The sequence below is a fragment of the Cetorhinus maximus genome, chromosome 1 (assembly GCF_964194155.1).
Source record: "Cetorhinus maximus chromosome 1, sCetMax3.hap1.1, whole genome shotgun sequence".
NCBI classification, from domain to species: Eukaryota; Metazoa; Chordata; class Chondrichthyes; order Lamniformes; family Cetorhinidae; genus Cetorhinus; species Cetorhinus maximus.
This window is the reverse complement of record NC_135879.1, coordinates 249,785,053-249,809,700: the sequence shown is the minus strand read 5'-3', so window position 1 is coordinate 249,809,700 and position 24,648 is coordinate 249,785,053. Positions and strand designations below refer to the sequence as shown.

At 45.6% G+C, this 24,648-nt stretch overlaps 1 long non-coding RNA gene across 1 annotated transcript in view; it reads right to left on the bottom strand.

Annotated features, from left to right (window-relative positions):
* Positions 1 to 24,648, bottom strand: part of LOC144693087 (uncharacterized) — a 70,087-nt gene that overhangs the window by 11,602 nt on the left and 33,837 nt on the right. The window contains exon 3 of the long non-coding RNA XR_013579468.1: positions 16,534 to 16,605. This is a non-coding gene — a long non-coding RNA (uncharacterized LOC144693087). The remainder of the gene's footprint in view (positions 1 to 16,533; positions 16,606 to 24,648) is intronic.

The window sequence follows — 24,648 nt, the reverse complement described above, 5'->3', positions numbered from 1 at the left end:
ACTCTTTACTCATCTCACAAACCCCTGTCTCACTGCACTATTTACTCATCTAACAAACCCATGTCTCACTGCACTCAATACACATCTCGCAAACCCCTGTCTCACTGCACTCTTTACCCATCTCACAAATCCCTGTCTCACTGCACTCTTTACACATCTCGCAAACCCTTGTCTCACTGCACTCATTACCCATCTCACAAACCCCTGTCTCAATGCACACTTTGCCCATCTCACAAACCCGTCTCACTGCACTCTTTATACAACCTATAAACGTCTGTCACACTGCACTCTTTACCCATCTCACAAACCCGTCTCACTGCTCTCTTTACTCATCTCACAAAACCCTATCTCACTGCACTCTTTACTCATCTCGCACACCAGTCTCACAGCATTCATTGCTCATCTCACAAACAAGTCTCACTGCACTCTTTACCCATCTCACAAACCTCTGTCTCACTGCACACTTTACTCATCTCATAAACTCATCTGACTGCACTCTTTACCCATCTCACAAACCCGTCTCAATGCATTCTTTACCCATCTCACAAACCCCTGTCTCACTGCACTCTTTACCCATCTCAGAAACCCGTCTCACTGCATTCTTTATCCAATTCATAAACCCCTGTCTCACTGCACTCTTTACCCATCTCACAAACATCTATCTCACTGCACTCCTTTCCCATCTCACAAACCCGTCTCACTGCATCCTTTACTCATCTCACAAACCCCTGTCTCACTGCACTCTTTACCCATCTTACAAACCCCTGTCTCAGTGCACTCTTTACTCATCTCACAAACCCGTCTCACCGCATTCTTTACTCATCCGACAAACCCCTGTCTCACTGCACTCTTTACACATCTCACAAACCCCTGTCTCACTGCACTCTTTACCGATCTCACAAACCCCTGTCTCACTGCACTCTTTACTCATCTCACAAACCCCTGTCTCACTGCACTATTTACTCATCTAACAAACCCCTGTCTCACTGCACTCAATACACATCTCGCAAACCCCTGTCTCACTGCACTCTTTACCCATCTCACAAATCCCTGTCTCACTGCACTCTTTACACATCTCGCAAACCCTTGTCTCACTGCACTCATTACCCATCTCACAAACACCTGTCTCACTGCACTCTTTACTCATCTCACAAACCACTGTCTCACCGCACTCTTTACTCATCTCACAAACCCCTGTCTCACTGCACTCTTTACTCATCAACAAACACCTGTTTCACTGCGCTCTTTACCCATCTCATAAACCCCTGTCTCACTGCACTCTTTACTCATCTCACAAACTCCTGTCTCACTTCACTTTTTACCCATCTCACAAACCCGTCTCACTGCACTCCTTATTCATCTCAAAAACCCCTGTCTCACTGCAGACTTTACTCATGTCACAAACCCCTGTCTCACTGCACTCTTTACTCATCTCACAAACCCCTGTCTCACTGCACTCTTTACCCATCTCACAAACCCCTGTCTCAATGCACACTTTGCCCATCTCACAAACCCCTGTCTCAATGCACACGTTGCCCATCTCATAAACCCATCTCACTGCACTCTTTACCCAGCTCACAAACCCCTGTCTCAATGCACACTTTGCCCATCTCACAAACCCCTGTCTCACAGCACTCTTTACCCAACTCGCAAACCCCTGTCTCACTGCACTATTTAATCATCTCACAAACCCGTCTCACTGCACTCTTTACCCATTTCACAAACGCGTCTCACTGCACTCTTTATCCAATTTATAAACCCCTGTCTGACTGCACTCTTTACCCATCTCACAAACCCCTGTCTCACTGCACTCTTTACCCATCTCACAAACCTCTATCTCACGGCTCTCCTTTCCGATCTCACAAACCCGTCTCACTGCACACTTTACCCATCTCACAAAACCGTCTCACTGCTCTCTTTACACATCACACAGACCCCTGTCTCACTGCACTCTATACTCATCTCACAAATCCCTGTCTCACTGCGCTCTTTACCCATCTCACAAACCCGTGTCTCACTGCAATCTTTACTCATCTCACAAACCCCTGTCTCACTGCACTCTTCACTCATCTCACAAACCCCTGTCTCAATGCACACTTTGCCCATCTCACAAACCCGTCTCACTGCACTCTTTATACAACCTATAAACGTCTGTCACACTGACTCTTTACCCATCTCACAAACCCGTCTCACTGCTCTCTTTACACATCTAACAAACCTGTCTCACTGCACTCTTTACCCATCTCACAAACCCCTGTCTCACTGCACTCTTTACCATTCTCATAAACCCATCTCACTGCACTCTTTACCCATCTCACAAACCTCTATCTCACTGCACTCCTTTCCCATCTCACAAACCTATCTCACTGCTCTCTTTACACATCTCACAGACCCCTGTCTCACTGCACACATTACTCATTTCACAAAACCCTATCTCACTGCACTCTTTACTCATCTCACAAACCCATCTCACTGCACTCTTTACCCATCTCACAAACCCCTGTCTCACTGCACTCTTTACTCATCTCACAAAACCCTATCTCACTGCACTCTTACTCATCTCGCACACCAGTCTCACAGCATTCATTGCTCATCTCACAAACAAGTCTCACTGCACTCTTTACTCATCTCACAAACCTGTCTCAATGCATTCTTTACCCATCTCACAAACCCCTGTCTCACTGCAATCTTTACTCATCTCACAAACCCCTGTCTGACTGCACTCTTCACTCATCTCACAAACCCCTGTCTCAATGCACACTTTGCCCATCTCACAAACCCGTCTCACTGCACTCTTTATACAACCTATAAACGTCTGTCACACTGACTCTTTACCCATCTCACAAACCCGTCTCACTGCTCTCTTTACACATCTAACAAACCTGTCTCACTGCACTCTTTACCCATCTCACAAACCCCTGTCTCACTGCACTCTTTACCATTCTCATAAACCCATCTCACTGCACTCTTTACCCATCTCACAAACCTCTATCTCACTGCACTCCTTTCCCATCTCACAAACCTATCTCACTGCTCTCTTTACACATCTCACAGACCCCTGTCTCACTGCACACATTACTCATTTCACAAAACCCTATCTCACTGCACTCTTTACTCATCTCACAAACCCATCTCACTGCACTCTTTACCCATCTCACAAACCCCTGTCTCACTGCACTCTTTACTCATCTCACAAAACCCTATCTCACTGCACTCTTACTCATCTCGCACACCAGTCTCACAGCATTCATTGCTCATCTCACAAACAAGTCTCACTGCACTCTTTACTCATCTCACAAACCTGTCTCAATGCATTCTTTACCCATCTCACAAACCCCTGTCTCACTGCACTCTTTACCCATCTCAGAAACCCGTCTCACTGCATTCTTTTTCCAATTCATAAACCCCTGTCTCACTGCACTCTTTACCCATCTCACAAACCTCTATCTCACTGCACTCCTTTCCCATCTCACAAACCTGTCTCACTGCACTCTTTACCCATCTCACAAACCCCTGTCTCACTGCACTCTTTACCATTCTCATAAACCCATCTCACTGCACTCTTTACCCATCTCACAAACCTCTATCTCACTGCACTCCTTTCCCATCTCACAAACCTATCTCACTGCTCTCTTTACACATCTCACAGACCCCTGTCTCACTGCACACATTACTCATTTCACAAAACCCTATCTCACTGCACTCTTTACTCATCTCACAAACCCATCTCACTGCACTCTTTACCCATCTCACAAACCCCTGTCTCACTGCACTCTTTACTCATCTCACAAAACCCTATCTCACTGCACTCTTTACTCATCTCGCACACCAGTCTCACAGCATTCATTGCTCATCTCACAAACAAGTCTCACTGCACTCTTTACCCATCTCACAAACCTTTGCCTCACTGCACACTTTACTCATCTCATAAACTCATCTGACTGCACTCTTTACCCATCTCACAAACCCGTCTCAATGCATTCTTTACCCATCTCACAAACCCCTGTCTCACTGCACTCTTTACCCATCTCAGAAACCCGTCTCACTGCATTCTTTATCCAATTCATAAACCCCTGTCTCACTGCACTCTTTACCCATCTCACAAACCTCTATCTCACTGCAATCCTTTCCCATCTCACAAACCCGTCTCACTGCATCCTTTACTCATCTCACAAACCCCTGTCTCACTGCACTCTTTACCCATCTTACAAACCCCTGTCTCAGTGCACTCTTTACTCATCTCACAAACCCGTCTCACCGCACTCTTTACTCATCCGACAAACCCCTGTCTCACTGCACTCTTTACACATCTCACAAACCCCTGTCTCACTGCACTCTTTACCGATCTCACAAACCCCTGTCTCACTGCACTCTTTACACATATCACAAACCCATCTCACTGCACTCTTTATACATATCACAAACCCATCTCACTGCACTCTTTACCCATCTCACAAACCCCTGTCTCACTGCACTCTTTACATATATCACAAACCCGTCTCACTGCACTCTTTACCCATCTCACAAACCACCGTCTCACTGCACTCTATACTCATCTCGCAAACCCCTGTCTCACTGCACTCTTTACTCATCTCACAAACCCCTGTCTCACTGCACTCTTTACCCATCTCACAAACCCCTGTCTCACTGCACTCTTTACTCATCTCACAAACCCCTATCTCACTGCACTCTTTACACATTTCACAAACCCCTGTCTCACTGCACTCATTACTCATCTCACAAACCCCGGTCTCACTGCACTCTTTACTCATCTCACAAACCCCTGTCTCACTGCACTATTTACTCATCTAACAAACCCCTGTCTCACTGCACTCAATACACATCTCGCAAACCCCTGTCTCACTGCACTCTTTACCCATCTCACAAATCCCTGTCTCACTGCACTCTTTACACATCTCGCAAACCCTTGTCTCACTGCACTCATTACCCATCTCACAAACACCTGTCTCACTGCACTCTTTACTCATCTCGCAAACCCCGGACTCACTGCACTCTTTACTCATCTCACAAACCACTGTCTCACCGCACTCTTTACTCATCTCACAAACCCCTGTCTCTCTGCACTCTTTACTCATCAACAAACCCCTGTCTCACTGCGCTCTTTACCCATCTCATAAACCCCTGTCTCACTGCACTCTTTACTCATCTCACAAACTCCTGTCTCACTGCACTTTTTACCCATCTCACAAACCCGTCTCACTGCACTCCTTAGTCATCTCAAAAACCCCTGTCTCACTGCAGACTTTACTCATGTCACAAACCCCTGTCTCACTGCACTCTTTACTCATCTCACAAACCCCTGTCTCACTGCACTCTTTACCCATCTCACAAACCCCTGTCTCAATGCACACTTTGCCCATCTCACAAACCCCTGTCTCAATGCACACGTTGCCCATCTCATAAACCCATCTCACTGCACTCTTTACCCAGCTCACAAACCCCTGTCTCAATGCACACTTTGCCCATCTCACAAACCCCTGTCTCACAGCACTCTTTACCCAACTCGCAAACCCCTGTCTCACTGCACTATTTAATCATCTCACAAACCCGTCTCACTGCACTCTTTATCCAATTTATAAACCTCTGTCTGACTGCACTCTTTACCCACCTCACAAACCCCTGTCTCACTGCACTCTTTACCAATCTCACAAATCTCTATCTCACGGCACTCTTTTCCGATCTCACAAACCCGTCTCACTGCACACTTTACCCATCTCACAAAACCGTCTCACTGCTCTCTTTACACATCACACAGACCCCTGTCTCACTGCACTCTATACTCATCTCACAAATCCCTGTCTCACTGCGCTCTTTACCCATCTCACAAACCCGTGTCTCACTGCAATCTTTACTCATCTCACAAACCCCTGTCTCACTGCACTCTTTACTCATCTCACAAACCCCTGTCTCAATGCACACTTTGCCCATCTCACAAACCCGTCTCACTGCACTCTTTATACAACCTATAAACGTCTGTCACACTGCACTCTTTACCCATCTCACAAACCCGTCTCACTGCTCTCTTTACACATCTAACAAACCTGTCTCACTGCACTCTTTACCCATCTCACAAACCCCTGTCTCACTGCACTCTTTACCCTTCTCATAAACCCATCTCACTGCACTCTTTACCCATCTCACAAACCTCTATCTCACTGCACTCCTTTCCCATCTCACAAACCTATCTCTCTGCTCTCTTTACACATCTCACAGACCCCTGTCTCACTGCACACATTACTCATCTCACAAAACCCTATCTCACTGCACTCTTTACTCATCTCACAAACCCATCTCACTGCACTCTTTACCCATCTCACAAACCCCTGTCTCACTGCACTCTTTACTCATCTCACAAAACCCTATCTCACTGCACTCTTTACTCATCTCGCACACCAGTCTCACAGCATTCATTGCTCATCTCACAAACAAGTCTCACTGCACTCTTTACCCATCTCACAAACCTTTGCCTCACTGCACACTTTACTCATCTCATAAACTCATCTGACTGCACTCTTTACCCATCTCACAAACCCGTCTCAATGCATTCTTTACCCATCTCACAAACCCCTGTCTCACTGCACTCTTTACCCATCTCAGAAACCCGTCTCACTGCATTCTTTATCCAATTCATAAACCCCTGTCTCACTGCACTCTTTACCCATCTCACAAACCTCTATCTCACTGCAATCCTTTCCCATCTCACAAACCCGTCTCACTGCATCCTTTACTCATCTCACAAACCCCTGTCTCACTGCACTCTTTACCCATCTTACAAACCCCTGTCTCAGTGCACTCTTTACTCATCTCACAAACCCGTCTCACCGCACTCTTTACTCATCCGACAAACCCCTGTCTCACTGCACTCTTTACACATCTCACAAACCCCTGTCTCACTGCACTCTTTACCGATCTCACAAACCCCTGTCTCACTGCACTCTTTACACATATCACAAACCCATCTCACTGCACTCTTTATACATATCACAAACCCATCTCACTGCACTCTTTACCCATCTCACAAACCCCTGTCTCACTGCACTCTTTACATATATCACAAACCCGTCTCACTGCACTCTTTACCCATCTCACAAACCACCGTCTCACTGCACTCTATACTCATCTCGCAAACCCCTGTCTCACTGCACTCTTTACTCATCTCACAAACCCCTGTCTCACTGCACTCTTTACCCATCTCACAAACCCCTGTCTCACTGCACTCTTTACTCATCTCACAAACCCCTATCTCACTGCACTCTTTACACATTTCACAAACCCCTGTCTCACTGCACTCATTACTCATCTCACAAACCCCGGTCTCACTGCACTCTTTACTCATCTCACAAACCCCTGTCTCACTGCACTATTTACTCATCTAACAAACCCCTGTCTCACTGCACTCAATACACATCTCGCAAACCCCTGTCTCACTGCACTCTTTACCCATCTCACAAATCCCTGTCTCACTGCACTCTTTACACATCTCGCAAACCCTTGTCTCACTGCACTCATTACCCATCTCACAAACACCTGTCTCACTGCACTCTTTACTCATCTCGCAAACCCCGGACTCACTGCACTCTCTACTCATCTCACAAACCACTGTCTCACCGCACTCTTTACTCATCTCACAAACCCCTGTCTCTCTGCACTCTTTACTCATCAACAAACCCCTGTCTCACTGCGCTCTTTACCCATCTCATAAACCCCTGTCTCACTGCACTCTTTACTCATCTCACAAACTCCTGTCTCACTGCACTTTTTACCCATCTCACAAACCCGTCTCACTGCACTCCTTAGTCATCTCAAAAACCCCTGTCTCACTGCAGACTTTACTCATGTCACAAACCCCTGTCTCACTGCACTCTTTACTCATCTCACAAACCCCTGTCTCACTGCACTCTTTACCCATCTCACAAACCCCTGTCTCAATGCACACTTTGCCCATCTCACAAACCCCTGTCTCAATGCACACGTTGCCCATCTCATAAACCCATCTCACTGCACTCTTTACCCAGCTCACAAACCCCTGTCTCAATGCACACTTTGCCCATCTCACAAACCCCTGTCTCACAGCACTCTTTACCCAACTCGCAAACCCCTGTCTCACTGCACTATTTAATCATCTCACAAACCCGTCTCACTGCACTCTTTATCCAATTTATAAACCTCTGTCTGACTGCACTCTTTACCCACCTCACAAACCCCTGTCTCACTGCACTCTTTACCAATCTCACAAATCTCTATCTCACGGCACTCTTTTCCGATCTCACAAACCCGTCTCACTGCACACTTTACCCATCTCACAAAACCGTCTCACTGCTCTCTTTACACATCACACAGACCCCTGTCTCACTGCACTCTATACTCATCTCACAAATCCCTGTCTCACTGCGCTCTTTACCCATCTCACAAACCCGTGTCTCACTGCAATCTTTACTCATCTCACAAACCCCTGTCTCACTGCACTCTTTACTCATCTCACAAACCCCTGTCTCAATGCACACTTTGCCCATCTCACAAACCCGTCTCACTGCACTCTTTATACAACCTATAAACGTCTGTCACACTGCACTCTTTACCCATCTCACAAACCCGTCTCACTGCTCTCTTTACACATCTAACAAACCTGTCTCACTGCACTCTTTACCCATCTCACAAACCCCTGTCTCACTGCACTCTTTACCCTTCTCATAAACCCATCTCACTGCACTCTTTACCCATCTCACAAACCTCTATCTCACTGCACTCCTTTCCCATCTCACAAACCCCTGTCTCACTGCACTCTTTACTCATCTCACAAAACCCTATCTCACTGCACTCTTTACTCATCTCGCACACCAGTCTCACAGCATTCATTGCTCATCTCACAAACAAGTCTCACTGCACTCTTTACCCATCTCACAAACCTCTGTCTCACTGCACACTTTACTCATCTCATAAACTCATCTGACTGCACTCTTTACCCATCTCACAAACCCGTCTCAATGCATTCTTTACCCATCTCACAAACCCCTGTCTCACTGCACTCTTTACCCATCTCAGAAACCTGTCTCACTGCATTCTTTATCCAATTCATAAACCCCTGTCTCACTGCACTCTTTACCCATCTCACAAACCTCTATCTCACTGCACTCCTTTCCCATCTCACAAACCCGTCTCACTGCACTCTTTACCCATCTCACAAACCCCTGTCTCACTGCACTCTTTACTCATCTCACAAACCCCTGTCTCACAGCACTCTTTACTCATCTCATAAACTCCTGTCTCACTGCACTCTTTACTCATCTCACAAACCCCTGTCTCACTGCACTCTTTACTCATATCACAAACCCCTGTCTCACAGCACTCTTTACTCATCTCATAAACTCGTGTCTCACTGCACTCTATACTCATCTCGCAAACCCCTGTCTCACTGCACTCTTTACCCATCTCACAAACCCCTGTCTCACTACACACTTTACTCATCTCATAAACCCGTCTGCCTGCACTCATTACTCATCTCACAAACCCCAGTCTCAGTGCACTCTTTACCCATCTCACAAACCCCTGTCTCAATGCACTCTTTACTCATCTCACAAACGCCTGTCTCACTGCACTCTTTACTCATCTCACAAATCCCTGTCTCACTGCACTCTTTACTCATCTCACAAACCCCTGTCTCACTGCACTCTTTACTCATCTCACAAACCCGTCTGACTGCACTCTTTACCCATCTCACAAACCCCTGTCTCACTGCACTCTTTACCCATCTCACAAACCACTGTCTCACTGCACGCTTTACACATCTCACAAACCCCTGTCTCACTACACTCTTTACACATCTCACAAACCCCTGTCTCACTGCACTCTTTACCCATCTCACAAACCCCTGTCTCACTGCACTCTTTACCCATCTCAGAAACCTGTCTCACTGCACTCTTTATCCAACTCAAAAACCCCTGTCTCATTGCACTCTTTACCCAACTCACAAACCTCTATCTCACTGCACTCCTTTCCCATCTCACAAACCCGTCTCACTGCTCTCTTTACACATTTCACAGACCCCTGTCTCACTGCACTCTTTACCCATCTCACAAACCCCTGTTTGATTGCACTCTTTACTCATCTCACAAAACCCTATCTCACTGCACTCTTTACTCAACTTGCAAACAAGTCTCACAGCATTCATTACTCATCTCACAAACACGTCTGACAGCACTTTTTACCCATCTCACAAACCCGTCTCACTGCACACTTTTCACATCTCACAAAGATGTCTCACTGCACTCTTTACTCATCTCACAAACCCGTGTCTCACTGCATACTTTCCTCATCTCATAAACTCGTCTGACTGCACTCTTTACTCACCTCACAAAACCCTATCTCACTGCACTCTTTACTCATCTCGCAAACCAGTCTCACAGCATTCATTACTCATCTCACAAACACGTCTCACTGCACTCTTTACCCATCCTACAAACCCCTGTCTCACTGCATTCTTTACCCATCTCACAAACCCCTGTCTCACTGCACACTTTACTCATCTCACAAAACCCTATCTCACTGCTCTCTTTACTCATCTCAAAAACCCCTGTCTCTCTGCACTCTTTACCCATCTCACAAAGCGCTGTCTCAATGCACTCTTTACTCATCTCACAAACCCCTGTCTCACTGCACTCTTTACTCATCTCACAAAACCCTGTCTCACTGCACTCTTTACTCATCTCACAAACCCGTCTCACTGCACTCTTTACTCATCTCACAAACCCGTCTGACTGCACTCTTTACCCATCTCACAAACCCCTGTCTCACTGCACGCTTTACCCATCTCACAAACCCCTGTCTCACTGCACGCTTTACACATCTCACAAACCCCTGTCTCACTGCACTCTTTACCCATCTCACAAACCCGTCTCACTGCACTCTTTCCCCATCTCACAAACCCCTGTCTCAATTCACTCTTTACTCATCTCACAAACCCCTGTCTCACAGCACTCTTTACTCATCTCACAAACCCCTGTCTCACTACACTCTTTACTCATCTCACAAACCCATCTCACTGCACTCTTTACCCATCTCACAAACCCCTGTCTCAATGCACTCTTTACTCATCTCACAAACCCCTGTCTCACTGCACTCTTTACTCATCTCACAAACCCCTGTCTCACTGCACTCTTTACTCATCTCACAAACCCATCTCACTGCACTCTTTACCCATCTCACAAACCCCTGTCTCACTGCACTCTTTACCCATCTCACAAACCCCTGTCTCACTGCACGCTTTACCCATCTCACAAACCCCTGTCTCACTGCACGCTTTACACATCTCACAAACCCCTGTCTCACTGCACTCTTTACCCATCTCACAAACCCGTCTCACTGCACTCTTTCCCCATCTCACAAACCCCTGTCTCAATTCACTCTTTACTCATCTCACAAACCCCTGTCTCACTGCACTCTTTACTCATCTCACAAACCCCTGTCTCACTGCACTCTTTACTCATCTCACAAACCCATCTCACTGCACTCTTTACCCATCTCACAAACCCCTGTCTCACTGCACTCTTTACTCATCTCACAAACCCCTGTCTCACTGCACTTTTTACTCGTCTCATAAAACCCTGTCTCACTGCATGCTTTACCCATCTTGTGTACTCCTGTCTCCCTGATGCACTTTTTACCCCTCTCACAAACCCCTGTCTCACTGCACTCTTTACCCATCTCGCAAACCCCTGTCTCACTGCACTCATTATCAGTCTCACAAACCCGTCTCACTGCATTGATTACCCATCTCACAAACCCCTGTCTCACTGCACTCTTTACCCATCTCACAAACTCCTGTCTCACTGCACTCTTTACTCATCTCACAAACCCCTTTCTCACTGCACTCTTTACTCATCTCACAACCATGTCTCACTGCACTCTTTACCCATCTCACAAATCCGTCTCACTGCACTCTATACCAAATCTCATAAACCCGTCTCACTGCACTCTTTACTCATCTCACAAACCCGTCTCACTGCACTCTTTGCCCATCTCACATACCCCTGTCTCACAGCACGCTTTACTCATCTCACAAACCCCTGTCTCACTGCACTCTTTACCCATCTCACAAACCCCTGTCTCACTGCACTCTTTACCCATCTCACAAAGCGCTGTCTCAATGCACTCTTTACTCATCTCACAAACTCCTGTCTCATGCACTCTTTACTCATCTCACAAACCCCTGTCTCACTGCACTCTTTACTCATCTCACAAACCCGTCTCACTGCACTCTTTACTCATCTCACAAACCCGTCTGACTGCACTCTTTACCCATCTCACAAACCCCTGTCTCACTGCACTCTTTACCCATCTCACAAACCCCTGTCTCACTGCACGCTTTACACATCTCACAAACCCCTGTCTCACTGCACTCTTTACCCATCTCACAAACCCGTCTCACTGCACTCTTTCCCCATCTCACAAACCCCTGTCTCAATTCACTCTTTACTCATCTCACAAACGCCTGTCTCACTGCACTCTTTACGCATCTCACAAACCCCTGTCTCACTGCACTCTTTACTCATCTCACAAACCCATCTCACTGCACTCTTTACCCATCTCACAAACCCCTGTCTCACGGCACTCTTTACTCATCTCACAAACCCCTGTCTCACTGCACTCTTTACTCATCTCACAAACCCCTGTCTCACTGCACTCTTTACTCATCACAAAAACCCATGTGACTGCACTCTTTACCCATCTCACAAAACCCTATCTCACTGCTCTCTTTACTCATCTCAAAAACCCCTGTCTCTCTGCACTCTTTACCCATCTCACAAACCCCTGTCTCAATTCACTCTTTACTCATCTCATAAACCCCTGTCTCATGGCACTCTTTACTCATCTCACAAACCCCTGTCTCACTGCACTCTTTACTCATCTCACAAACCCCTGTCTCACTTCACTCATTACTCATCTCACAAATCCCTGTCTCACTGCACTCTTTACTCATCTCACAAACCCGTCTGACTGCACTCTTTACCCATCTCACAAACCCCTGTCTCAATGCACTCTTTACCCATCTCACAAACCCCTGTCTCACTGCACGCTTTACTCATCTCACAAACCCCTGTCTCACTGCACTCTTTACTCATCACACAAACCCCTGTCTCACTGCACTCTTTACCCATCTCACAAACCCGTCTCACTGCACTCTTTACCCATCTCAGAAACCCGTCTCACTGCACTCTTTATCCAATTCATAAACGCCTGTCTCACTGCACTCTTTACCCATCTCACAAACCTCTATCTCACTGCACTCCGTTCCCATCTCACAAACCCGTCTCACTGCTCTCTTTACACATTTCACAGACCGCTGTCTCACTGCACACTTTACTCATCTCATAAACTCATCTCACTGCACTCTTTGCTCATCTCACAAACCCGTCACACTACACTTTTTACTCATCTCACAAACCCCTGTCTCACTGCACTCTTTACTCATCTCACAAACCCCTGTCTCACTGCACTCTTTACCCATCTCGCAAACCCCTGTCTCACTGCACTCATTACCCGTCTCACAAACCCGTCTCACTGCATTGATTACCCATCTCACAAACCCCTGTCTCACTGCACTCTTTATCCATCTCACAAACCCCTGTCTCACTGCACTCTTTACTCATCTCACAAACCCCTGTCTCACCGGACTCTTTACCCATCTCACAAACCCCTGTCTCACTGCACTCTTTACTCATCTCGTAAAGCCCTGTCTCACTGCACTCTTTACCCATTTCACAAAGCCCTGTCTCACTGCACTGTTTACCCATCTCGCAAACCACTGTCTCACTGCACTCTTTACCCATCTCGCAAACCCCTGTCTCACTGCACTCTTTACCCATCTTACAACCCCCTTTCTCACTGCACTATTTACCCATCTCACAAACCCCTGTCTCACTGCACTCTTTACTGATCTCACAAACCTGTCTCACTGCACTCTTTACTCATCTCACAAACCCCTTTCTCACTGCACTCTTTACTCATCTCACAACCCAGTCTCACTGCACTCTTTACCCATCTCACAAATCCGTCTCACTGCACTCTATACCAAATCTCACAAACCCGTCTCACTGCACTCTTTACTCATCTCACAAACCCGTCTCACTGCACTCTTTGCCCATCTCACAAACCCCATTCTCATTGCACTCTTTACCCAACTCCTAAATCACTGTCTCCCTGCAAACTTTACCCATCTCATAAACCCCTGTCTTACTGCTCTTTTTACCCAACTAGTAAACCGCTGTCTCACTGCACTCTTTACCCATCTCAAAAACCCCTGTCTCACTGCACTCTTTACCCATCTCACAAACCCCTGTCTCACTGCACTTTTTACTCTTCTCATAAACCCCTGTCTCACTGCAGGCTTTACCCATCTTGTATACTCCTGTCTCCCTGATGCACTTTTTACCCATCACACAAACCCCTGTCTCACTGCATTTTTAACCCATCTCGAAAACCACTGTCTCACTGCACTCTTTACCCATCTCACAAACCTGTCTCACTGCATTCTTTACCGATCTCACAAACACCTGTCTCACTGCACTCTTTACCCATCTCACAAACCCCTGTCTCACTGCACACTTTACTCATCTAGTAAACCCCTGTCTCACTGCACTCTGTACCCATCTCATAAACCCGTGTCTCACTGCACTCTTTACCCATCTCGCAAACCCCTGTCTCATTGCACTCTTTACCCATCTCACGAACCACTGTTTCACTGCACTATTTACCGATCTCACAAACCCCTGTCTCACTGCACTCTTTACCCATCTCACAAACCCCTGTCTCACTGCACTCTTTACTCATCTCACAAACCCCTGTCTCACTGCACTCTTTTCTCATCTCACAAACCCCTTTCTCACTGCACTCTGTACTCATCTCCCAAACCCGTCTCACTGCACTCTTTACCAATCTCACAAACCCGTCTCACTGCACTCTTTACCCATGTCACAAACCCATCTCACTGGACTCTTTACTCATCTCAAAAACCCGTCTCACTGCACTCTTTACCCATCTCACAATTCCCTGTCTCCCTGCACTCTTTACCCATCTCGCAAACCCCTGTTTCACTGCACTCTTTACCCATCTCACAAACCCCTGTCTCACTGCACTCTTTACCCATCTCACAAATCCCTGTCTCACTGCACTCTTTACCCAACTCACAAACCCCTGTTTCACTGCATTCTTTACCCATCTCACAAACCCCTGTCTCACTGCACTCTTTACTCATCTCACAAACCCCTGTCTCACCGCACCCTTTACCCATCTCACAAACCCGTCTCACTGCACTCTTTACTCATCTCGTAAACCCCTATCTCACTGCACTCCTTACCCATCTCACAAATCCCTGTCTCACTGCACTCTTTACCCATCTCACAAACCCGTCTCACTTGTTCACTCATCTCACAAACCCCTGTCTCACTGCACTCTTTACCCATCTCACAAACCCCTGTCTCACTGCACTCTTTACCCATCTCACAAACCCGTCTCACTGCAATCTTTACCCATCTCACAAACCTGTCTCACTGCACTCTTTACTCATCTCACAAACCCGTCTCACTGCACTCTTTACCCATATCACAAACCCCATTCTCATTGCACTCTTTACCCAACTGCAAAATCACTGTGTCCCTGCAAACATTACCCATCTCATAAACCCCTGTCTTACTGCTCTTTTTACCCAACTCCTAAACCGCAGTCTCACGGCACTTTTTACCCATCTCACAAACCCCTGTCTCACTGCACTCTTCACTCATCTCACAAACTCCTGTCTCACCGCACTCTTTACCCATCTCACAAACCAGTCTCACTGCACTCTTTACTCATCTCACAAAACAATGTCTCACTGCACTCTTTACCCATCTCACAAATCTGTCTCATTGCACTCTTTACTCATCTGACAAACTCCTGTCTCACTGCACTCTTTACCCATCTCACAAACCCCTGTCTCACTGCACTCTTCACTCATCTCACAAACCCTTGTCTCACTGCACTCTTTACTCATCTCACAAACCCCATTCTGAATGCACTCTTTACTCCTAAACCACTGTCTCCCTCCAAACTTTACCCATCTCCTAAAATGCTCTCTCAGTGCACTCTTTACCCAGTTCATAAACCCGTCTCACTGCACTCTTTACGCATCTCATAAACCCCTATCTCCCATTACCAGTTCATACACCGCTGTCTCACTGCCCTCTGTACCATCTCATAACCTCCTGTCTCACTGCACTCTTGGTTCATCTCATAAACCCCTGACTCCCGGCACTCTTTACAAATTGCATAAACCTGTCTCACTACACTTTTTACTCACCTGATAAACCTCTGTCTCCCTCCATATTTTACCCATATTATAAAACCATCTCACTGTACTCTTTAGTCATGTCATAAACTCCCGTCTTACTGCTGCAAAGATTCTGCGCTCTGCACATTGTGATTGATAAGTTCAGGGAAAATTATTTTGATATAATTATTTAAATCTGTTCTCATACTCACCAAATCTACATAATTAGCAGCATTAGCCAATCGACTGATCACTTTTCGTTTGCTGTTAAATGCACTCTGATACTGAAAGAGGAAATTAGAACTTAATTTAATTCTCCCTTCAGACATTCAAGAACTGTGAACTGGTTAGGCAATGGTAGCAGAGTCACAGGTGAAAAAGCAGAAAGGCTGTGACACAGTGGAAACTCATTCACTCTCACCAGCTCAGATACTAACGCTGCATATACTTTAGAAGTTGGCGTAGAAGCTAGATCTGCACATGATCTGCACAAGGGGAGGTCATGCCTGACAAATCTGTTAGAATTCTTTGAGGAGGTAACGAGTAGGTTAGACAAAGGAGAGCCAATGGATGTTATCTACTTGGACTTCCAGAAGGCCTTTGACAAGGTGCCGCACAGGAGGCTGCTCAGTAAGATAAGAGCCCATGGTGTTAGAGGCAAGGCACTAGCATGGATAGATTGGTTATCTGGCAGGAGGCAGAGAGTGGGGATAAGGGGGTCCTTCTCAGGATGGCAGCCGGTGACTAGTGGAGTTCTGCAGGGGTCAGTGTTGGGACCACAACTTTTCACTTAATACATTAATGATCTAGATGAAGGAACTGAAGGTAATCTGGCTAGGTTTGCAGATAATACAATGATAGATGGAGGGACAGGTAGTATTGAGGAGGCGGGGAGGCTGCAGAAGGATTTGGTTAGGAGAATGGGCAAAGAAGTGGCAGATGGAATACAACATAGGGAAGTGTGAGGTCATGCACTTTGGTAGGAAGAATAGAGGCATAGACTATTTTCTAAATGGGGAGAGAATTCAGAAATCTGGAGTGCAAAGGGACTTGGGAGTCCTAGTCCAGGATTCTCTAAAGGTTAACTTGCAGGTTGAGCCGGTATTTAGGAAGGCAAATGCAATGTTGGCATTTATTTCGAGAGGACTAGAATATAAAAGCAGGGATGTGCTGCTGAGGCTTTATAAGGCTCTGGTCAGACCACATTTAGAATATTGTGAGCAATTTTGGGTCCCGTATCTCAGGAAGGATGTGCTGGCCCTGGGGTGGGTCCAGAGGAGGTTCACGAGAACGATCCCAGGAATGAAAGGCTTAACATATGAGGAACGTTTTGAGGACTCTGGGTCTATACTCGATTGATTTTAGAAGAATGAGGGGGGATCTGATTGAAACTTACAGAATACTGAAAAGCCTTGATAGAGTGGACATGGGGAAGATGTTTCCATTAGTTGGAGAGACTAGGACCCGAGGGCACAGCCTCAGAGTAAAGGGAAGAACAGAGATGAGGAGAAACTTCTTTAGCCAGAGAGTGGTGAATCTATGAAATTCATTGCCACAGAAGGCTGTGGAGGCCCGGTCATTGAGTGTATTTAAGACTGAGATAGATAGGTTCTTGATTGGTAAGGGGATCAAAGGTTACGGGGAGAAGGCGGGATAATGGGGTTGAGAAACTTATCAGCCATGATTGAATGGCGGAGCAGACTCGATGGGCCGAATGGCCTAATTTCTGCTCCTATGTCTTATGGTCTTATGATGAGACACTGGCATAAGAGACAGGAGCGAGATTAGGGAATAAGGCTAGCACAGGTGCCAGTTCGCCAGAAGGGAAAGTCGAGTTCTGCTGTAGAGGGACTCCGATATTGACTTTGCTGGAACATCCGACAAAAGAAATCTGATAGGTATACACTGAAATGCCTGATGGATTTTCTTGCAGTTAATGTCAAAGACATAAAGGAATCTGGCACCAATTTTGCACATTGCTTTAGCAAAGCATGAAGTTCATCCTTTCCAGCGGCAGTAGTAGCCAACTCCTTTAGTGGATCTGATTACGATGTAGTGTCTGATGGTCAATGTCTTAGCTTCCATTGCATAAGCAGAAGTCCAAGTGCTGCAGTAAAAGCTGACACTGCTCTTGTGCAGGTAAAGCTTGCTGCTAAGCAAGTTCAAATTGTTGACATCATGGCTACAGGTACAGCTTGCGAGACTCTGAAGTGCTGCACAGGGAAAGTGGTAATGACTCCGTGAAGTATGAACCTCCTATCCTCTTTCAGAATGACAGCATTCACCTTCATGCCACTAAGACTCTACCAGTGATTATTGTTATGACATGGTGGATGGTGAATGCCGAGCTGCTCAAATCCCAGATGGAAACTAGAAACAGCTGCCAAAAAGGTTTTTCCAATTTGTATCATATGAGGAGTGGTTCTGAAATCAGGAGATGATTTCCCTGACTACTTCTGATGATTTTATGGTCAAGTAAACATTTATTAAAAGAGTAAAAGAAAAAAACACAATTAAATGTAATCGCAAAAATGGCTTCACACAGTAAGCAGTACTTTAAAACAGTCTGACAAATCTTAACTACCCTCAGAGCTAACCTTTCCCTTTTCTGTTCAGCAACTATTCTTATAGATTTTAAAATCTATAGGATTCCAGTAGTTTTTACCACACAGTGTTTTTTTCCTTGGGGTGTCCCCTGAGGCTGGCAGCAACTGGGTCTTCAGGTCTGGCCTTGTTCACACTGTCTTCGGGGAGTTCCGATCAGCTATCCTGCTTCTTCTGGGGGATCTGACCAGCTAACCCTCCAGATAGGCTTTGGTATTTCCTTAAATACGTTCCTTCCCTTTGATCTCTCAATTGTTGCAACCAGTTTCTTCAGAAATGCTTTCTTCTCAGAATTGATTAAATCATTCTTTACTTTAGCTCTTTGACCTGTAAATAACAAACTTACCCTATCTTTATCTCACTTCCTTACACATTTTTACAACTAAAACAACTCAATTCAAACTATTCCTGTTATTGTTTTATGTAAAACTGACTGAAGTTCCTCTTCATATCGAAACAACTTCTTATTGTTGACTTTAGATCCTTGCCGTCACTCTAGCTCTTAATCTAATTACAGCCTGATTTACAGTACTTTAGAAAATATGCCAGAGATATTTCCAGAAGAAAAACATTACAATTTCTTGTTTTCTTGACAATATGCTGTTGCCTGTCAGACAGCCAGTCTAGACTGCTGTCGCCTATGCTAAGGTGATGCAGTTTGAATCTGGGCCTTCATGGCCCAGAGCTGTTTAAGTCATTCTGCAAGGCAATCAGCAGTCTGCCCAATCATGAGTATTGTTCCAAGTAGTGGATGAAATTGCTTCTGCTCTGAAGGGTTTATACACCAAGGATGACATCAGAGATCACATGACTATCGCAAAAGGCACTTCTCCAAACAGTCCCCTTTTCATAAAAAGAAAAATAAAACAACCTGCATACACTATCATTTGCAATTGCAAGTTAGACACTTACATTGTCTACAATGAAAATAATCACGCATGTACAGAAAGTGGTCATTTTAGCCTGATCCACTTACATCTGACCCTACATAATGCATTGCGCATATAATCTTTAAAGCATTCAAGTCTTCTAATGGTACGCATGCAGGTTGTTCTTGGTGGTTCATCTGATTTCTGCTTGTTCCTGCGGTAATGTTACCTTTCTGGGGAATTTTATTGCTGTGGCAAGTGTTGCTGCTGTGGTAATTGGTGCTGCTGATCCGTTGTCCTGGTTGGGAAATTTGCGGATGATACAAATGATGATTGGGAAATTCACAAAAGGCAAGTGGTGAGGATGACACAAGGAGTATACAGAGGGATATAGAAAGGTTAAGTGAGTGGGCAAAAAACTGGCAGATGGAATATGATGTGGGAAAATGTGAGGTTATGCACTTTATCAGGAAGAATGGAGGAGCTGAATATTATTTAAATGGAGAAAGACTGCAGAAGGCTGCAGCATGGAGGGATTTGGGGGTCTTCGTGCATGAATCCCAAAAAGCTAATATAAAAATTCAGCAGGTAATAGGGAAGGCAAATGGAATGTTGCCCTTTATTTCAAAGGGAATAGAGTATAAAAATAGGGAAGTCTTGCTAAAACTATACAAGGCACTAGTTAGACCACACCTAGAATACTGTGAACAATTTTGGTCCCTTATCTAAGGAAAGAAATAATGGCATTGGAGGCAGTCCAGAGAAGGTTCACTAGGTTGATTCCAGGTATGGAGGGATTTTCTTATGAGGAGAGGTTGAGTAGGTTCGGTCCGTACTCACTGGAGTTTAGAAGAATGAGAGGCGACCTTATTGAAACATATAAGATTCTTAGGGGTTTGACAGGGTAGATGCTGAGAGGTTGGTTCCCCTTCAGGGAGAGTCTGGGACCAGAGGACATAATCTCAGAGTAAGGGGGCACCCATTTAAAACAGAGATGAGGAGGAATTTCTTCTCTCAGAGAATAGTCAATCTGTGAAATTATTTACTGCAGAGGGCTGTAGAGACTGGGTCGTTAAGTATATTCAAGGCTGAGATAGACAGATTTTTAATCAGTAAGGGAATCAAGGGTTACGGGGAAAAGGCAGGAAAATGGAGTTGAGGATTATCGGATCAGCCATGATCTCATTGAATGGCAGAGCAGACTTATGGGCCGAATGGCCTACTTCTGCTCCTGTGTCTTACGGTTGACTTCTAGGACTGATGGTCATCGAGTTCCTGGTGGTGAACTCACATCTTCCTCATCAGCTATCTGCTGTGAAGGAGCAGCTTCGCCAGTTGCATGTATATGTCTGCGGTTCGATGATATATCTGGTTGTTCAGTTTTACCGTGTACAATCGAGGTAACAACTTCTCTAGATATGTTCCAAGTTCCCAAGTGGGCTGACTTTTGTTGAGAGTGTTGAATGTTTGCACTCTGACCTCTAATTCTCTGCTCTGGCAACGATTTGGAAGCTTTATCAAAGTGAAATTTGGCTTTCTGTCGTTTAACTTTGATTTTGTCACTCACTCCTGTTAATACTTCAGGCTTCTGTAGTGTTTTAGCTATTGGAAGAGTAGTTTGGGTGTGGCGTGAACTGGAGTACTTTACAAGCCCTTAGTAGGTGCATTCCTCCACTCCAGGACTGCCTTGTATACATCTATGCTGGATCTACTCGATTTTTTGATGATCCCTTTGGCAATTTTCACTGGTGTCTCAGCCTTTCTATTTGACTGGAGATAGTGTGGAGTGCTGAATTTCCCAATTATTTATGAAGGACCTGAATTCTTCACTCGTGAACTAAGGGCCATTGTTATTCATCACAATATCAGGAATACCATGACAACTGACGTATGCTTTCAGGCATTCTGCAATCTCACTGGTGGCCATTGATGTCAGCTTGTCTAACTCCCAGTAGTCGAAATGGCAGTGGACAGTGACAAGAAAATCAATTCTGAAAAGAGTGAAGAAGTCTAATCCAAACTTCATCCATGGTCTGTCTGAGATGTCATTAAACATGAGTGACTCTTTAGCTTGCTTAGCTTGATGTTCGTAACAAGCACTGCTCATGTTTGGTCAGTATAACACTTTTCTTGCCCTCCTCAGACTAGACTCAAAAAATGAGAAGCAATCTCATTGAAGCTTACAAAATTCTTACAGGGCTTGATGGAGTAAATGTAGATAGAATTTCTTCCCTGACTCGTGAGTCTAGAACTGGGGACACAATCTCAGAATAGGGGGCAGGCCATTTACATCTGAGATGAGGATGAATTTTTTCATAAAGGATGGTGAATCTTTGGAATTCCCTACCTCTCAGGGGTCTGGAAGCGCAATCAGTGAGCATATTCAAGACAGTAATTGATAGATTTCTGGATATATTTTTAGGTCAATATGTAAAGGTCCCAACAAGGGATGGTGCAGTGCTGGACCTAATTTTGGGGAATGAAGCCAGACAGGTGGCTGAGGTGGTGGTGGGCGAGCATTTTAGCGATAGCGACCACAACATGGTACAGTTTAAGCTTGTTATGAACAAAGAAATAGACAAGATGCAAAAAAATGTTTTGGATCGGGGGAGAGTGCATTTTAGTAAAATAAGGCAGGACCTAGCCAGGTAGACTGGGAACAACTACTTGTGGGGAAATCTACAGAGGAGCAGTGGGGGACATTCAAAAAGGAAGTGGGGAGGGTACAGGCTCAACATGTTCCCTCTAGGGTGATAGGAAGGAGTAACAAGCACAGAGAACCATGGATGACCAGAGATATTCAAGATACGATGAGAAGGAAAAGAGAGGCTTTTAGCAGGTACAAGGGAAGCAACTCAGCGGAGGCATTAGTGGAGTACAGAAAGTGCAGGGCGGAGCTTAAGAAAGCAATTAGGAGAGCAAAGAGGGGATATGAGAAAGCTCTGGCTGGTAAAAGTAGGGAAAATCCCAAGATATTCTATAATTGTATCAATGGGAAGAGGATAACCAGGGAAAGAGTAGGGCCCATAAGGGACCAAGAGGGCAATCTATGGGTGGAGCCAAAGGACATCGGTAGTGTGTTGAACGAATACTTCACATCCGTCTTCACCCAAGAGAATGAGGATGAAGGTACTGAACTCGGAGAGAGACTGCGAGGTTCTTGAGCAAATTGATATAGGGAAGGACAAGGTATTGGAGGTGTTCGCAGGCTTAAAAGTGGACAAATCTCCAGGTCCGGATGATTTGTGTCCCAGGCTGCTGAGGGAGGCAAGGGAGGAGATCGCAGGGGCTCTGACCCAAATTTTTAATTCCCCTCTGGTCACGGGGGAGGTGCCAGAGGACTGGAGAACAGCTAATGTGGTTCCGCTATTTAAGAAGGGTTGTAGAGATAAGCCAGGGAACTATAGGCCGGTGAGTCTCACGTCAGTGGGAGGGAAACTATTGGAGAAAGTTCTGAAGGAGAGAATCTATCTCCACTTGGAGAGGCAAGGTTTGATCAGGGATAGTCAGCATGGCTTTGTCAGAGGGATGTCAAACAAATTTGATTGAATTTTTTGAGGAGGTGACCAAGTGTGTAGATGAGGGTAGTGCAGTTGATGTAGTTTATATGGATTTCAGCAAAGCCTTTGACAAGGTCCCACATGGGAGACTTATAACGAAAGCAAATGTACATGGGATACAGGGTAATTTGATAAGGTGGATTCAAAATTGGCTTAGTTGTAGGAGACAGAGGGTGATGACAGAAGAAAGCTTTAGTGACTGGAAGCCAGGGTCCAGTGGCATACCACAGGGATCTGTGCTGTGTCCACTATTATTTGTCATTTATATAAACGACATAGATGACTATGTGGGGTAGGATTAGTAATTTTGTGGATGACACAAAGATTGGCCGGGTGGTTAACAGTGAGGTTGAGTGTCTTGGGCTACAGGAAGATATAGACGGGATGGTCAAATGGGCAGATAAGTGGCAGATGGAATTTAACCCTGAAAAGTGTGAGGTGATACACTGTGGAAGGAGTAATTTGACAAGGAAGTATTCAATGAACGGCATGGCACTAGGAAGTTCTGAGGAACAAAGGGACCTTGGCGTGTGTGTCCATAGATCTCTGAAGGCAGGGGGGCATGTTAGTGGGGTGGTGAAAAAGGCATATGGGACATTTGCCTTTATCAATCGAGGCATAGCTTACAAAGGTAGGGAGGTATAAAACCTTGGTGAGGCCACAGCTGGAGTACTGTGTGCATTCCGGTCGCCACATTATAGGAAGGATGTGATTGCACTGGAGGGGGTGCTGAGGAGATTCACCAGCATGTTGCCTGGAATGAAACATTTAAGTTATGAAGAGAGGTTGGATAGACTTGGGTTGTTTTCATTGGAGCAGAGAATACTGAGGTGCGACCTGATCGAGGTGTACAAGATTAGGAGGGGCATGGACAGGGTGGATAGGGAGTAGCTGTTCCCTTTAGTTGAAGGGTCAGTCACGAGGGGACACAAGTTCAAGGTGAGGGGCAGGAGGTTTAGGGGGCATGTGAGGAAAAACTCTTTAACCCAGAGGGTGGTAACGGTCTGGAATTCACTGCCTGGGAGGGTGGTGGAGGCGGGTTGCCTCACATCCTTTAAAAAGTACCTGGATGAGCACTTGGCACGTCATAACGTTCAAAGCTATGGGCCATGTGCTGGTAAATGGGATTTGGTAGGTAGGTCAGGTGTTTCTCACGTGTCAGTGCAGACTCGATGGGCTGAAGGGCCTCTTCTGCACTGTGTGATTCTGTGATATTATGGACCTCAAGGGATATGGGATCAGTGGGGGAAAATGATGTAGAGATACATGATCAACCATGTTCTGTTTGAATGGT